At 37.9% G+C, this 17,228-nt stretch overlaps 1 protein-coding gene across 1 annotated transcript in view; it reads right to left on the bottom strand.

Moving 5' to 3' along the window:
• Positions 1-1,132: 1,132 nt before the first annotated feature.
• The window catches only part of LOC138691325 (tRNA dimethylallyltransferase), a 536,598-nt gene continuing 520,502 nt past the window's right edge, over positions 1,133-17,228 (bottom strand). Inside the window, exon 7 of the mRNA XM_069813208.1 lies at positions 1,133-17,228. This exon is cut by the window's right edge and continues 15,250 nt beyond it. The gene's annotated coding sequence lies outside the window, so the exon portion shown is untranslated.

Genomic DNA, 17,228 nt, shown 5'->3' with positions numbered 1-17,228 from the left:
GAGGAAGTGTATAAGCAGATGTGTAGAATAAAATTATAAGTATTTATAGGAAGTGAGAATAGTGAGAAAGTGAAAGTGAGCGCAAATAGGAATGAGTGAAATCAGTGAAAAAAGGTTAAGAGAAGTGAACAAGTGACAGCATAAAATTAGTACTAAAATTTGAACGTTGGAACAGTAAATGAATATAAGAGAAAGATAGAAGAAAAGGTCAAAGAACAAATAATTCAATATGATAATTTATAGAGAATAATTGAAATTGAAATTTTAGTGAATAGTAGTTAGAGGAAAAAGAGGGTGTGAAAGGAGTATATAATATTAGGTATATTAGGATTAATGATCAAATAGAGAATAGCAAAGGAAATTTAGGAGAAATAATGAAGGGGAGATTGACCAAGTAACTAAAAAGGTACATAGTGTAATTGGGAGTATTAATGGTGTAGACGTGTACTGCAAATAATGTGTTATTGTAATAATATGTTAATGGTGGCACCGGATACAGAAATGTGAGGTACACCATTACATGTAAAGAAGTGCTGTGACCAAATATATCATATCATTTAAGATGCTCAGATGTTATACCGAATGAAGACCTTTGGAGGATAACAGAACAAGAAAAAAGGCAATGGATTGGATCCCTCAGAACTCACGGCATGGACAACTCAGAAAGACATAGAGATAAGCTACTGAAGGGGAAGCCAGGGATGTTGGAAACATAGGGATGGAGGACAAAGCACGGTCTAGTATATACAGTCACGACGCTTGAGTTGTGAGGGTACTAGGAACAATAGACTGTGCCGGTATTATTTCGCATTGTCTGTAATGAGGCGATATTAGCGATCCTAGTGGTTAGCAACTATGTATGGATGCATATTTACTAGGTATTGAGCTTCGTGACTGTACATACTAGACTGTGGTCAAAGGGTTGGGAGCAGATAAATCTCAGTGATCAGAGATGCCATATGATTCAAAGGCTGCAACATGATGATGAAAGATTATAAGCATACTTCAGAAATTATGTAACTATGTTAAGCAACATAACAATCTTCCTTGTCAACTTTTGGAACTTACCTTCACAAGATATGATCCTATGTGTATTTGGAGGAAATTAAAAAAAAAAATGAAAAAGCAGATATTTAAATACATATATGGAATTTATTTGTACAGTGTTAACTTATTTTTACATACAGAGAGATGAGACATCTCTTGTTACAACTCAGAAAGTCTTTTACAATGATATTACAATGAAACGTCATAGCTTGTCTATAAAATAAAACTAAACTTATGACACAGAAGTGTTGCTACAACAAGTTTCGTCATTCTTATATAATAGGGTTGTTCCTACAGCAGTTTCCAATGGTTTGCAAGTGTTGCAGAAACAAAACTAACACTAGCACTAGCATAGGCCTGTCTACCATCATTTGAGTGTACATGGCAGACAAGCAAGTTTACTTTGCAACAAACTCAGTGATAAGGAGATTACAGAGAACATAAACAAGAAATACTTATTAGAATCAACAATTCAGCATCTGTTGTTACGTTAACCCTTACCCACAATTCTGTTTCTTGGCAATGAGTACAGTGGACATGAACACAACACTAATGCCACTGCATTAGAGGCAGTCAAATAATAGACTTACATGTCTTGAGAGAGAAAAATATAAATAATATGTAAATACAGAGAGCTCATTTACCTTCTTGGCCATGAAACTATGCATGCTGTGTCATGTTGCAACACCGACAAATTATTTCTAGACCAGTGGTCGTCAGCACTCGCTGAAATGTGCAACGGGTACGCGGTGCCGTCCCGTGTGCACCGTCGTGCAGCAGGGAGAGATAGAGAGCATACCCGCTAGCAGCTACGCATGCAAGGAGAAGTCACAGTGAATCGAAAGGCAAGGGGAAGGATGGAAAACTAATCCTGCACAGCTAATGTTGGACCCGCATGCTTCTTGTGTAGATAAGTCAAGCAATGTTTTCAGTATTGACTATAGCATTAACCGCACCTTCTGCACCTATCTACTCACTGCAACTTCTCCTGGAGCACCCATTTTATTATTGTCAAATATGATAATTTTTATGATTTTGGGATATCATAATTCGATTCTTTTGAACATAATATTTAGTAAAAATTTACTTATCCTTAAGAATTGTTATTTTGCTGACAAAATTAAAATTTTACCAAAAACATTGAGCTAGGCTGTAATGGAGAGAGAGCTGCGAGTTTTCTGCGTGAATAAGTCTGTCAGGATAGGACGTTAAACGTAAGGTATCCGTTGCTTATACGCTTGCTCCCATTTGCATTGCATATGCTTCAATATTGTGAATTTTCCTCTTCACTCGCGAATTTTCCCAATTTAACTTATAAACTGCTGATTATTGCTCTATTGAGATTATAGTTTGGTGAGTTAAGACTCGTTTGACACCACTGTGAACATTCTATCACTATGCATTCTCCAGTTACACTGCCTCAGTTACTGCACTAATTCGTGCTTCAACTTCCCCCCTTCTATATATCATTAGATGATGTAACCAGCTTCAACTCAAGGTCACGCTGGATATACGTCTGTCGATCACCGTTACTTTCATTGAAATATTGTAGTTTACAAATTATATGTAGGAGCGACAAAACAGGCCTGAAAATGTGTCTACTTTCTGGCATGGCACACTAGTACTGGACCGAACTTATACATGTATTCATGTCAGAACGCAATATCAGAGCAATCTGAAGTGCTTGGGAGAGAGCTGTCTCTTCGTTGAAAGCTATTAACACTATCCAATCATCACCATTAAATCGATAAAAATTCGTTCTGGACCGGGAATCGAACCCGGGACCTCTCAGCTCTGTGCACTGAGGGCTCTTTCAAACTGAGCCATGCTGGGACACGATCCACGGTGCTGGTCGAACTCCTCTCATTGTACTGTTTTACGGCCTACTACCTGCATTTAAACCTATGTAAGTCAACATGCAGGAGCGCACATTTAAATGACTTTTGTGGCCATATTCAACAACAGTTTGTGATAACTGTAAACATTTTAATACATCAAATATTCATTATATGAGGTCTCGCCAACCTCACTGAATATTAACACGACTACTATGAAGTAGTCAATGTGTATTAGCACCATTAAATCGAGAGGAGTTCAACCGGCACCGTGGATCGTGTCCCGGCATAGCTCAGTTTGAAAGAGCCCTCAGCGCGCAAAGCTGAGAGGTCCCGGGTTCGATTCCCGGTGCCAGAACGAATTTTTCTCGATTTAATGGTGATAATACACATTGAATACTTCATAGTAGTCGTGTTAATATTCAATGAGGATGGCGAGACCTCATATAATGAATATTTAATGTACTACCCAATCACCCTAAAGGCAGTGGCAAACAGTGGGTTTGTGGAGGCCAAGACGAGACTGATGAGAGGTTGTATTTTATGTATTAAAAAAATATAGGACCTGTCATGTACCTTATTACTAGTGACGAGAATTCCATGCAAATGCATGTTTTTATAGGAACTAGGACATATCTCAAACTTAGTACTTATCCATTTCATTACTTTTCGATTCCAAATACAGTGAAACCTCTCATTTACGGACATCAAAGGGACGTAACAATCTGTCCGCATCTGGGAGGTGTCCTTTATTGGGAGGGAAACTCCCCAATGTAACAGTAAATTTATAATATGCATTATGTATCTCTTCACACTTTAAATGAAATGTATTACTGTAGTTTAATTCTAAATACAGTCTACTGTACTACAGTAAATTCTTTGCAACTTTGAACTTCAGTAGATAAGACCGGAAAATACAGTACTGTGCCATGCAATTTTATTCTAGGTCTACAGTTACGCAGTACTGTTATTTATAGTTTTCAACTTAACTTTTACGGCCAGATGCCATGTCTCTCGAAACAGAACAACTGATTGAAGTGAAGAGAATAATCCTATTAACCCTATCATGTGTCGAATACAATTTCACGATCGCGGAAACCTTGGACCCATCAGACAGGTTAAATTTTATGACTTTGTTTATACATCCGCTTCCAGCTAACAAGGGGTAGCCGGCTGGGCTAGTGGTAGCCTATGAGATCCTTATTGTCTTCTTTCATGTTAAGGAATTTCTGTACAGTTGCGTTTTTGTAACACATAAGGTCTTGAAATCCAAGTTCTGTCCACAATCAGTAGATAAAACAAGCTTTAGAACTTGAAACAGCTGTCCGTGTCCGTGTCTGAGAGTGTCCGTAAACGAAAGTTAAATTTATCATTATTTCTATATTATTTCAGTTGGGACATAAAAATCTGTCCGTATATGAGGAGTGTCCGTATCTTGGAGGTGTCCGTAATGAGAGATTTCACTGTATGTATACTTTTACCGTGTTGCAGCAGTGAGGGAAATTTCCACATGCAGCACTGGTAAATCAATATACCAGGCTCTTGTAAGAGCAGACTTTCCACGTACACAGTGCGTACTGTTCTGAATTTTCGGTCCTGGAAGACTCATTGCATATGGAATTATCTGCAGAAGACTACAACAGATGCATGGAATATGGAGAAATTTCGTGGCAAGTAACTGGCCAGATGCGTTTCATAAATTCACACAACTGACATTATTGCACAGATTGTGACCCACAAAAAAGTGACAGAGTGTAGCATGACCTTGAACTGTGCCAATGACCCCGAGTTCTTGTGATACACATGAATAGTAACTAGTACTGAACATACTGCGTCAAGATGTGCAGCCAGAGGTCTTCCAATGTGACAATGCTGACTATGTTATTTTGGAGAAGAATGGCACCCCATCACATTTTGTCCTTATCGTTCATAACTGGCCGGAAGAACATTTTCCGGGACATTGGTTGGGATTACAGGAACCCACAAATGGCTTCCAGAAGTTCTGATCCCTGAGAGATTAGACCAAAGATGAAGTCTACGGAACAGAGCATGTATTCTGGAAGAATTAGAGGAAGATATTCACAAGACAACTGAAGACATACCGTGGCACTTACAATATGTGGCCACCAGTAGATTAATGCTTGTGACTAGGTAGAACTTAAACTGTCGATTTTTCAGCGGAGTTTCTCTCTTAACTGTAAAGGATGGCATTACCCATTTCAATTCACCAACTCCAGCAGTGAGTCAAAATGACAAAACCCAATCCAATTCCCGAACCGAAGCAGCGGGTCAAAACTTTAGACGAAACCTAATCCAATTCCTGAACTGAACCAGCGAGTCAAGATGTTACATGAAACCTAATCCAATCCCTGACTTGAAACAGCGGATCAAGATATTAGACAAAACCTAATCCAATCCCTGAATTGAAGAAGTGAGTCAAGATGTTACATAAAATCTAATCGAATCATGACTTGAAACATGAAGATCGAGACAATAGACAAAACCTTATCCAATCCCTGAATTAAAGAAACGAGTCCAAATGTTACATAAAATCTAATCGAATCATGACTTGAAACATGAGGATCAAGACAGTAGACAAAACCTTATCCAATCCCTGAATTAAAGAAACGAGTCCAAATGTTACATAAAATCTAATCGAATCATGACTTGAAACAGAGGCTCAAGACAGCAGACAAAATCGGATTCAATCCCTGGAAGGCAAAATCAGTTTCAATCCCTGAATTGAAGAAGTGAGTCAAGCTGTTACATAAAATGTAATCGAATCATGACTTGAAACATGAGGATCAAGACAGTAGACAAAATCTGATTCAATCCCTGGAAGGCAAAATGTTTCAGTTCCTGAATTGAAGAAGTGAGTCAAGATGTTACATAAAATCTAATCGAATTATGACTTGAAACATGACGATCAAGACAGTAGACAAGATCTGATTCAATCCCTGGAAGGCAAAATCTGTATCAATCCCTGAATTGAAGAAGTGAGTCAAGATGTTACATAAAATGTAATCGAATCATGACTTGAAACATGAGGATCAAGACAGTAGACAAAATCTGATTCAATCCCTGGAAGGCAAAATCAGTTTCAATCCCTGAATTGAAGAAGTGAGTCAAGCTGTTACATAAAATGTAATCGAATCATGACTTGAAACATGAGGATCAAGACAGTAGACAAAATCTGATTCAATCCCTGGAAGGCAAAATGTTTCAGTTCCTGAATTGAAGAAGTGAGTCAAGATGTTACATAAAATCTAATCGAATCATGACTTGAAACATGACGATCAAGACAGTAGACAAGATCTGATTCAATCCCTGGAAGGCAAAATCTGCGAGTCAATATGCTACATAAAATCTAATCGAATCATGACTTGAAAGAGAGGATCAAGACAATACACAAAATCTGATTCAATCCCTCAAAGGTAAAATCTGATTTAATCCCTGAACTGAAGCTGCGGGTCAAGATGCTACATAAAATCTAATCGAACCATGATTTGAAATAGAGGATAAAGATAGTAGACAAAACCTAATCCTCCCTGAATTGAAGAAGTGAGTTGAGATGTTACATAAACTCTAATGGAATCATGACTTGAAATAGGGGATCAAGACCGTAGACAAAATCTGATTCAATCCCTGGAAGACAAAACCTAATCCAATCCCTGAATTGAAGAAGTGAGTCAAGCTGTTACATAAAATCTAATCGAATCATGACTTGAAACAGAGGATCAAGATGTTAGATAAAACCTAATCCCATCCCTGAATTGAAACAGTGGGTCAAGATGTTAGACAAAACATAATATCATATCTCATTTCTGAACTGAAATAGAAAGTGAAGATGACTGGCAAGTGCAATTGTTGACACTCCTTGAGAAGGTCAGGATCCTTAAGGAGAAGTTGGATACGTAGTGCCAACACAGCCTGCAAGTAGAGAAGATAGATAAAAAAAAAGTAGAAGGGGGGGGGGGATCTGACGACCTACAATTACTGTGAAGGGAAATATTGAAAACAAAAAGAGAGAATTACAACAAGAAGAACTAAAGATGTTATAAGAAAAATGAGAACAGGTGGGAGCAATGTAATGTGAAGCAATCCTGTTACTGACATTGCTGCACAATTTACACCTTAATTTATTGCTACTGACATTACTTCTTGTTACTCTCATTTTGTAAAACTGTGAAAAACCTCAAACTCAAAGAGCTGTATGAGAGTACAAGGAGAACTGAGGAAACTGATGTTAGGATGATGAGTCGAAGATGTTAGAAAAACATCAGCTCCGGGAGGAAGTCAAGATAGGGAGGTGCAACTGTTGCTTCCGCTCATAGAGGAAGTGAGGATCCTCAAGAAGAAGTCAGACGTGCGGTTCCTACACAGTCTGGAAATAGGACACAAGGTATATGCCGTTTATTTTTCGGCACCCTGTTTTCTGTATCGATTTTCTTTCTGCTCCCTTATTTACTTTACTTCCTGGTTTTAGTTTTTCTTTTTTTCAATAGATGGCATTCTCTTATCCGCCATTTTATGTCTGATTTCTTCTATGTATAAAGAGCGAGTTTATTATTATAAGGGGATTTTCTTATTGGTTCATTATTTCAGTCTTGCTTGTGATTGGATGCTTCTGTTCAAAATTTTTCTGTTACGAGTGTCTTTCTGGGTTGGTCTGGTGACACGGTGCCTGGGCCAGTGACTGATAGGACTTCAGAGGAGAAAGTCACTCGCAGTGACTGATCAGCGCTCGACCTAGAAGGTTGAGATTCTGCTATGGGAGTTTAGAGGAGAAAGTCACTCGCAGTGACTGATCAGCGCTCGACCTAGAAGGTTGAGATTCTGCTATGGGAGTTTAGAGGAGAAAGTCACTCGGGGACTGACAGGCGTCCGAACGAGAAACTTGCTATCCAGTATGGCGAGAGACGACTGCAGCAGCGAGTGACTGAAATACCGACATGATGACCTGGGATGGTGACTTGGTTTGGACAGGCACGGCCTGACCCCGGGGTTCTGGTAGTTATCCCGCCGCAGAATTGGTTTCGTCGTGTGCACAAGGAAGGTGATTTCAAGTTGATCCCGAGATTGGCTTCCCGGGGATCATAAGTAGTGATATTATTTATTAATAAATATTTTGTCTTTTCTAAATTCTACATTGTTAAATTACCTTTGCTTAGAAAGATTCTCTGACACTCGTCAGCCTTATATGGTCCGCTAAATATGTTTCGATTCATTTTGTTAGCTTTCATTCTACATTGGTACATTGTAGAATTCAGGACCAGTTAAAATTAATAGTACATTTGTCTGTATATGTTAATTAAATTCTTATGTGTAATGACGAATGTCAGAGAGGTTTATATGACTCGAAAAGCCAGTCCCGGAGGGATAGTAGTTTCATAGTTTATTGATATTAGTGCAGTTATTGTTTTTCTCAAGACTCTTCCTTTTCTAATTATATTCATTCTCTAGTCACCTTATTTATTTTTATTAATTTCTTATACTATGTAAAGATTCATATTTCTAATTTCTTGTTGTTTTTTTGATACAGTTTATATAGAGGTTATTACCTGATCTTTAATCAATAAATGTTATCAGGTAAATTATAATTTTTAAGGCGTTTATTTCATTTTCCTTCACCTAACGAGAATTTCAACCTTATCCAACGATTTATGGCGGGGATAGCCAGGGGCACTACGTTTCAGGTAGTCAAGGAAGCAGAGGGGAAGACAAGAAAGCAGACGAGAACAAGTCTAAGGAGCAGAGAATTGTGAAGGGAAATCTGGAAACGAAATGGAAAGAATTAGAACAGACCAAGAAGAATCGAAAAAGCTTCAAAAAACAAATGGTAAGAATCTCAAACTGAAAACAAAACCATTATAACAAAAACAAGAACTCAGGAAGATGCAAAAAATTGGAATGGGCGAGAATTTTGAAAAATATCAAACTGAAAGAGCTGTACGAGAGTACAAGGAGAACTGAGGAAACTGATGTTAGGATGTCAAGAGTCGAAGATGTTAGAAAAACATTAGCTCCAGAAGGAAGTCAAGATAGGGAGGTGCAACTGTTGCTTCCGCTCATAGAGGAGGTGAGGATTCTCAAGAAGAAGTTAGACGTGCGGTTCCTAAAGTCTGGAAATAGGACAAAAGGTAGACAAGGAAGAAAAACATCAGCTCCAGAAGGAAGCCAAGACAGAGAGATGCAACTGTTGCTTCTGCTCATAGAGAAGGTGAGGATTCTCAAGAAGAAGTTAGATGTGCGGTTCCTATACAGTCTGGAAATAGGACACAAGGTAGACAAGGAAGAAAAACATCAGCTCCAGAAGGAAGCCAAGACAGGAAGATGCAACTGTTGCTTCCGCTCACAGAGGAAGTGAGGATCCTCAAGAAGAAGTTAGATGTGCGGTTCCTACACAGTCTGGAAACAGGACACAAGGTAGACAAGGAAGAAAAACATCAGCTCCAGAAGGAAGCCAGGACAGGGAGATGCAACTGTTGCTTCCGCTCATAGAGGAAGTGAGGATCCTCAAGAAGAAGTTAGACGTGCGGTTCCTACACAGTCTGGAAATAGGACACAAGGTAGACAAGGAAGTAAAACATCAGCTCCAGAAGGAAGCCAAGACAGGGAGATGCAACTGTTGCTTCCGCTCATAGAGGAGGTGAGGATTCTCAAGAAGAAGTTAGACGTGCAGTTCCTACACAGTCTGGAAATAGGACACAAGGTAGACAAGGAAGTAAAACATCAGCTCCAGAAGGAAGCCAGGACAGGGAGATGCAACTGTTGCTTCCGCTCATAGAGGAGGTGAGGATTCTCAAGAAGAAGTTAGACGTGCGGTTCCTAAAGTCTGGAAATAGGACAAAAGGTAGACAAGGAAGAAAAACATCAGTTCCAGAAGGAAGCCAAGACAGAGAGATGCAACTGTTGCTTCTGCTCATAGAGAAGGTGAGGATTCTCAAGAAGAAGTTAGATGTGCGGTTCCTATACAGTCTGGAAATAGGACACAAGGTAGACAAGGAAGAAAAACATCAGCTCCAGAAGGAAGCCAAGACAGGAAGATGCAACTGTTGCTTCCGCTCACAGAGGAAGTGAGGATCCTCAAGAAGAAGTTAGACGTGCGGTTCCTACACAGTCTGGAAATAGGACACAAGGTAGACAAGGAAGAAAAACATCAGCTCCAGAAGGAAGCCAGGACAGGGAGATGCAACTGTTGCTTCCGCTCATAGAGGAAGTGAGGATCCTCAAGAAGAAGTTAGACGTGCGGTTCCTACACAGTCTGGAAATAGGACACAAGGTAGACAAGGAAGTAAAACATCAGCTCCAGAAGGAAGCCAAGACAGGGAGATGCAACTGTTGCTTCCGCTCATAGAGGAGGTGAGGATTCTCAAGAAGAAGTTAGACGTGCAGTTCCTACACAGTCTGGAAATAGGACACAAGGTAGACAAGTAAGAAAAACATCAGCTCCAGAAGGAAGCCAGGACAGGGAGATGCAACTGTTGCTTCCGCTCATAGAGGAAGTGAGGATCCTCAAGAAGAAGTTAGACGTGCGGTTCCTACACAGTCTGGAAATAGGACACAAGGTAGACAAGGAAGTAAAACATCAGCTCCAGAAGGAAGCCAGGACAGGGAGATGCAACTGTTGCTTCCGCTCATAGAGGAAGTGAGGATCCTCAAGAAGAAGTTAGACGTGCAGTTCCTACACAGTCTGGAAATAGGACACAAGGTAGACAAGTAAGAAAAACATCAGCTCCAGAAGGAAGCCAGGACAGGGAGATGCAACTGTTGCTTCCGCTCATAGAGGAAGTGAGGATCCTCAAGAAGAAGTTAGACGTGCGGTTCCTACACAGTCTGGAAATAGGACACAAGGTAGACAAGGAAGTAAAACATCAGCTCCAGAAGGAAGCCAAGACAGGGAGATGCAACTGTTGCTTCCGCTTATAGAGGAGGTGAGGATCCTCAAGAAGAAGTTAGACGTGCGGTTCCTACACAGTCTGGAAATAGGACACAAGGTAGACAAGGAAGAAAAACATCAGCTCCAGAAGGAAGCCAAGACAGGAATATGCAACTGTTGCTTCTGCTCATAAAGGAGGTGAGGATTCTCAAGAAGAAGTTACTACACAGTCTGGAATTAGACGCAAGGTAGACAAGGAAGCAGAGGGGAACAAGTCTGAGAAGCAGAGAATGTGAAGGGAAATCAGGAAATGAAACAAAAAGAATTAGAACAGAAAAAGAAGATTAGAAAAGTCAATTCCTTTCGCTTCCAGTTCACGTCAAATAAGACACACATATTCAGTCACATTTGTAATACAGTGATGAGAAGGCATCAACATCTGGATACATCAGCCACCTATGTGTTGTAAGTATAACATGAAGTATTAGTTATGCCTTTATCTTTTTCAATTCACAATACATACAAACATCTTTTGGATTAATTTCAGATATTTTTGCAACTCATTGCTGCGAGTGACTGAAAACACACGTACAATATCCACATCTCAAAGATTTTACCTGTTTGAACGTTGCATTACATATGGATACATTCCATCGTTTTAAACTCTTAGATATGTTAAATTCAATTTTAAATATTGGTACACACTTTGTTATTAGTCACACAACATGGAATTAATTCAAGTGCTGCCTTCTTTACATAATTATTTCTTATGTGATATTTTAACTAATTTTATTGTATGTTGTTGTATCTGAGAGCCACACTTAAGCTCTTTTAAAATGAGGATGCATGTTTTTCTAATGGATATATGTGTTCACTCATTGTATAGCCACAACCTGTGTTCAATTTTGTCTGTTTTTATTATCTTAGAAAGCATATTGTAATATTCAGATAGTCAGTGTTATAATATAATATATACAATGTAATATTGTTTTATTTATTCAGTCTACATGACATATCAATACAAAAAGTTAATGATATTTATGTAAGTAATCATTATGTTCTATACAATATAAATTGGACAGCGAATAATAAATTAAATAATAACGGGATCTATAGACTGGAATGTTATACATGTAAACGAAAATACATAGGACAGACCAAAAGAAACTTCAAAATTAGATATAGTGAGCATATTTCCGATTTCAAACATAACAGAAAAAAATCTACATATGCCACCCACTTCATAGAAACTGGACATGAATTAGGCCCCATCTACAAAATGCTAAAAATTCTAAAATCTGGAATAGACAGAAAATTAATAAATTCTGCCAAGGAGTATTATATTGTTAAGCAAATCCAAAAAGACAGTGGATTCTTAACGGAAATTTGGTTCACATCCGAAACCTCCTATATAACCTCTAACCCAATCATAACCCAATATTCTTCTGCATCAAAGGTTTCTACGTAAGCACAACAGGTTGTTCGCATCACTTCAGTCAGTGAAATCAGCGTAACTGGGTCAACTGCTTGTCGTCGTAAGTATGTTCATACAATCATTATATTTATTCACACCAGATTGTATACATTCTGATATTAAATTTCATTACAGATAAAACCCATTCTTGAATCGTCTCAATGAAATGTCAACAGATAGCTTGTGCAGTATAGACGTTTTTAAAACGTGAGTATATTTGACAACTACTCAATAGATTTTAACATCATGGCATATTGAAATTTCTCTACATAATATTTAATATATTCCAGGTTGATTTCACCGTACCAAGTTTGACCATTGAGACAAGATTGATAGAAAACATTCAATTAACAATTATGGAGATTAAATGAGGAATGTCTTTAACATGTTCACAGTCTTTTAATTTATATATAACACAGCAGTACAACCACAATTCTTCAGTATTATACAAAATTTTATAATCTGTACATTATTTTAGATACAATTACTATAAGCCAATTTTAAATGTTCATTTTATTATTAAATTATTATTGTATTTCATTCCATAACAGTGACTAAATGTATAAGATATTGCATGTAAAGCCTGATGATGACCGAAGGACGAAAAGTTCGCTGTCCAATTTATATTGTATAGAACATAATGATTACTTACATAAATAAGTGTCCTTAACTTTTTGTATTGATATGTCATGTAGACTGAATAAATAAAACAATATTACATTGTATATATTATATGTTTTTATTATGTCACCTGAAGATGACTTTTGTATAAGTCGAAAATATTCGTGAAATATAATATAATGTGATATGTGAAATATATATTTAATGTGATGTGACAGAATTCTTTCTGTACTTACACTATGATAAGATGCTGACTGAAATCATATCTTTTATATTAGAATCGAAAAAGCTTTAAGAAAAAGTTGGAAAGAATCTTAAACTGAAAACGAAAGCATTACAAGAAAAACAAGAACTCAGGAAGATGCAAAAAAAAAAAAAAATTGGAAAAGGTGAAAATTGTGAAAATATCGAATTGAAAGAGAAAGTATTACAAGAAAACAAGAAGTGAGGAAGTTGCAAAAAAATTTGAAAATTTTCTAACTTAAAGCAAAAGTATTACAGTTTTTACTAGATCTCTGCTGGTGAGTGACCAGTAAATTTCAAGTGGCTTATCTTGGTCGTGGGCTTCAGAGCATTAAAAAGCAATGCAAGCTTATGCTATATCTCTTCCCCATCACCACAAATTGTGAAGTTGCACAGAGGCAGAGATATAATAAAAAATCTACAGAACAAGAATTGAAGTTGCAAGAAAATAGGAGATTCAGAATTGTCAAAAATGTCAAACTGTAAGCAAAAGTATTACAAGGGAACAAGGAAAACTCAGAAAGGTTACAAGAAAATAAGAAGAACTGAGAAAGTTACAAAAACAATTGGAAAGGGTGAGAATTATGAAAAATCTCAAACTGAAAGAGAAAGAATTACAAGAAAATATGAAGAATTAAGGGAGTTAATGTTAAAATATTAAGATTCAAGATCTTAGAGGCCAATTCATCAGCTCCAGCAGATCAAGACATTATACAGTATATGCAGGTGCGATTGTTCCTGTCACTCCTTGAGGAGGTAAAAATTCTTAAGGAGATGGTGGAAATGTGATTCTGAAGCCGCCTGGAAGCAGTGAAGGTAGAAAAGAAAGAGGGGAACGAGTGTGTGGAGCTGGAAATTGTGATGGGAAATATGGAAACGAAACAGAAATAATTACAAGAAAACAAGAAGAATTGAGGAAGCTGATGTCAAAATGTTGAGATTCAAGATCTTAGAGAAAGCTTAGAACAATTCATCAGCTCCAGCAGAAGTCAAGACATAATACAGTATATGCAGGTGCGATTGTTGCTGACACTTCTAGAGGTAAGAATTCTCAGGGAGAAGGTGGATGTGTGATTCTCATGTGACCTGGAACCAGGGAAGAAAGAAAAGCAAGTGGAGGGGAAGAGTCTGTGGAGCTGGGAATTGTCACAGGAAATATGGAAATGAAACGGAAAGAATTACAAGAAAACAAGAAGAATTGAGGAAGCTGATGTCAAAATGTTGAGATTCAAGATCTTAGAGAAAGCTTAGAACAATTCATCAGCTCCAGCAGAAGTCAAGACATAATACAGTATATGCAGGTGCGATTGTTGCTGACACTTCTAGAGGTAAGAATTCTCAGGGAGAAGGTGGATGTGTGATTCTCATGTGACCTGGAACCAGGGAAGAGAGAAAAGCAAGTGGAGGGGAACGAGTCCATGGAGCTGGGAATTGTCACAGGAAATATGGAAACGAAACGGAAAGAATTACAAGAAAACAAAAAGAATTGAGGAAGCTCGTGTTAAGGGGGTGACCTATGTGAATAACAAAAAATGGACAAAATGTGACAATTTTGTTTTTTCGCCTCATAAAATAAATTTAATTTTTACAAACCACAACGCTATTAAACATCAAACAGCTGATCGGCAGCCATTTTTAAAAAGCCGTGCACGCTTGGACATTTAATAGTGGGAGTCAGCCACGTCTCCTTCATGCAATAAAATGCTGTAACTTCGATTTGAACCGGAATTTTTCCATGAAATTTTATTTTAGAGATCATAATGCTATCTACAAATTAAAATTTGTATGTCAGCTCTCATTTCTATACTTTACTGCTCCCCAGTGACGAAAAAATCAACTAAGTAGTAAAGCTTTCACATTAATCTAGAATCTTTGTTGCATTCGTAGTCTTTGAACAGTATGAAATCGATTCCATGATCGAAAAAACGATCAGTATCTTATTCTGCAACATATATTGCTTATTGATGCTATAGTCAAGCTTGTGGTTTGTTTACAGACTACAACATCTTTGGTTTACTGTAACCTCGTGTATTAGTAAACGAATTATTTCAAGAGATTTGTGGAGTTCTCTGGTTGAAAGTGTAATCGGAAAATGGGTAGATTGAAGAGATACAAATATCTACACAAAGCTGCATCTATAGCAAGTGGTAATAGATGGTCTAATATTCCTAACTTCAATGATGCTCCAGTAAATGTTGAAGTTGAGAATACTGTATGTGAGCCAGAAATAAACAATGGTATGGATGTTGTAACTGGTCCTTCAGATTCAACCATTCCTAAAAGAATATGTAATATATATCAATCAGAGAAAGAAAACATGAATAAATATTCAGATACCTGTAGTGAAGGCCCAAACTACTTGATAATATGTAGAAGTGCATTACGTGAAATTGTGTCAATGTTAGCCTGTAATTGTGGTGGGGACAGCTAAAATTAGTTTGAATAATTCTACTAGCTATGCCCATACATTTCATTCATATTGTGATAAATGTGCTTTTGATAAAGATATCAAGTCATAAGATAAGGTTGTGAGTGATGATTCAGATAAATCATATGATGTAAACAGCAGAGTTGTGAGAGCATTTACAGACATTGGTCAAAGATTTACTGCTCACGAAACTTTTGCTATGGTAATGGACATGAAGCTCTTATCAAAGATTGCTTATAATTTACACATTCATTCTGTCTGTGTTGCTAGGAGCACTACTGCAAAAGAGGCCCTGGATGATGCCAGGAAAGAGGTACTAAATGCACATTTGCTTGTTTGTAGCTGTGAACCAAACTCTCCAGTGCATAACATAATGGTCAGTTTTCACTGAATCATGGCAGAAACGAGGTTTCAAATCAAACTTTTATGTTGGCTGTGTCATTGATATAATCACAGGGTATAGTATATATTTCATTGTTCTGTCAAAGCTGTGCCCTTGTTAAAAAAAAGGTTTTGAGGCGAGAAGAATCCCGAATGTCTCTCTTCGTATGAAAACAACAAACTTACTTGTGACATAAATAACACAGCCTTCTCCCCCGCTATGAAGCAAACTGCAGCAGTTGAGTTATGGAGAAGGTCTGTGGATCATGGTTTTAGATATACCACTGTACTGAGTGATGGTGATGCAAAAACTCATAAGGAGCTGGTACGTCTAAATATACTGGGTGTTCATTTCAAAGTGTGTCATGACGTCACTGTTGTGAGTCAGCAATTTGAAGAGAGTTTCAGCTTTTATGTCAGAGAAGTTGCCTATTAATCAAAGCGTTCAATCTGAACTTGAGAACATGTACGGTATAACTTGAACGTCGTAGCAACAGATGGCGGTCTGTACGGTCTGTGTGCTACCATAACCTCTTTCGAACTGTTTTTTGCATGGGCAAGTCGTATGCAGGGTATTTGTTATCAACGGTTGCGTACGGCAACATTCCACAACACAAATCAAATGCTCCGTGTCCATGTTGACCGTCGAAGTTAATGTCAACAAATACTGTACGTAAGTAATCGTCTTAACCCTCTCCCCATATCCTGACAGTAAGAAAAAATCTCACCTCAGTACGTGTTTCCAAACAGTTCACATTCCTGCCACTACTGGCATTACCGTGCATATCGGTAAGTACTCTTCAGAATGAATACTGTACTTGCCAGGCAACTTCACTGGCACATAGGTAATATGCCTCTGCGGAAATAGGAAGATTGAATTCTCTAGGCTCATCGGCTAGCCACATGACGGCATACAGTGAGCCATGACACACTTTGAACTGAACATGCAGTATATGGCAGTGATCACCTTATAGAGAAACCAGAGTGTATAAACCATGTTGCGAAAAGAATGGGTACAGTATTGAGGCAAATTGTTAACCTTGAATAAAAAAAAAGGCACTACCACAGGGGGTAAGAAGAGTGGGCATTGACAGGTATGTTGATAGTCAAAGTACAGAAATACTATGGGAATGCGATTCATAACAACAGAGATCCTAAAGAAATGAAGACTGCAATCTATATGCGATCATTATAGATCAAGAGATGAAAGTCCACTGCACAAGAAATGTCCTCAGAGAAGAGATTAATGGTGTTTGTTCAACCATGCTACTGCAAACAATCTTCCTCCCCGGTCCCATAAAGAAAAAAATAAAAACTCCC

This window comes from Periplaneta americana, chromosome 2 (assembly GCF_040183065.1).
Source record: "Periplaneta americana isolate PAMFEO1 chromosome 2, P.americana_PAMFEO1_priV1, whole genome shotgun sequence".
NCBI classification, from domain to species: domain Eukaryota; kingdom Metazoa; phylum Arthropoda; class Insecta; order Blattodea; family Blattidae; genus Periplaneta; species Periplaneta americana.
The sequence above is the reverse complement of the archived record's forward strand: the minus strand, read 5'-3'. Positions and strand labels throughout refer to the sequence as shown.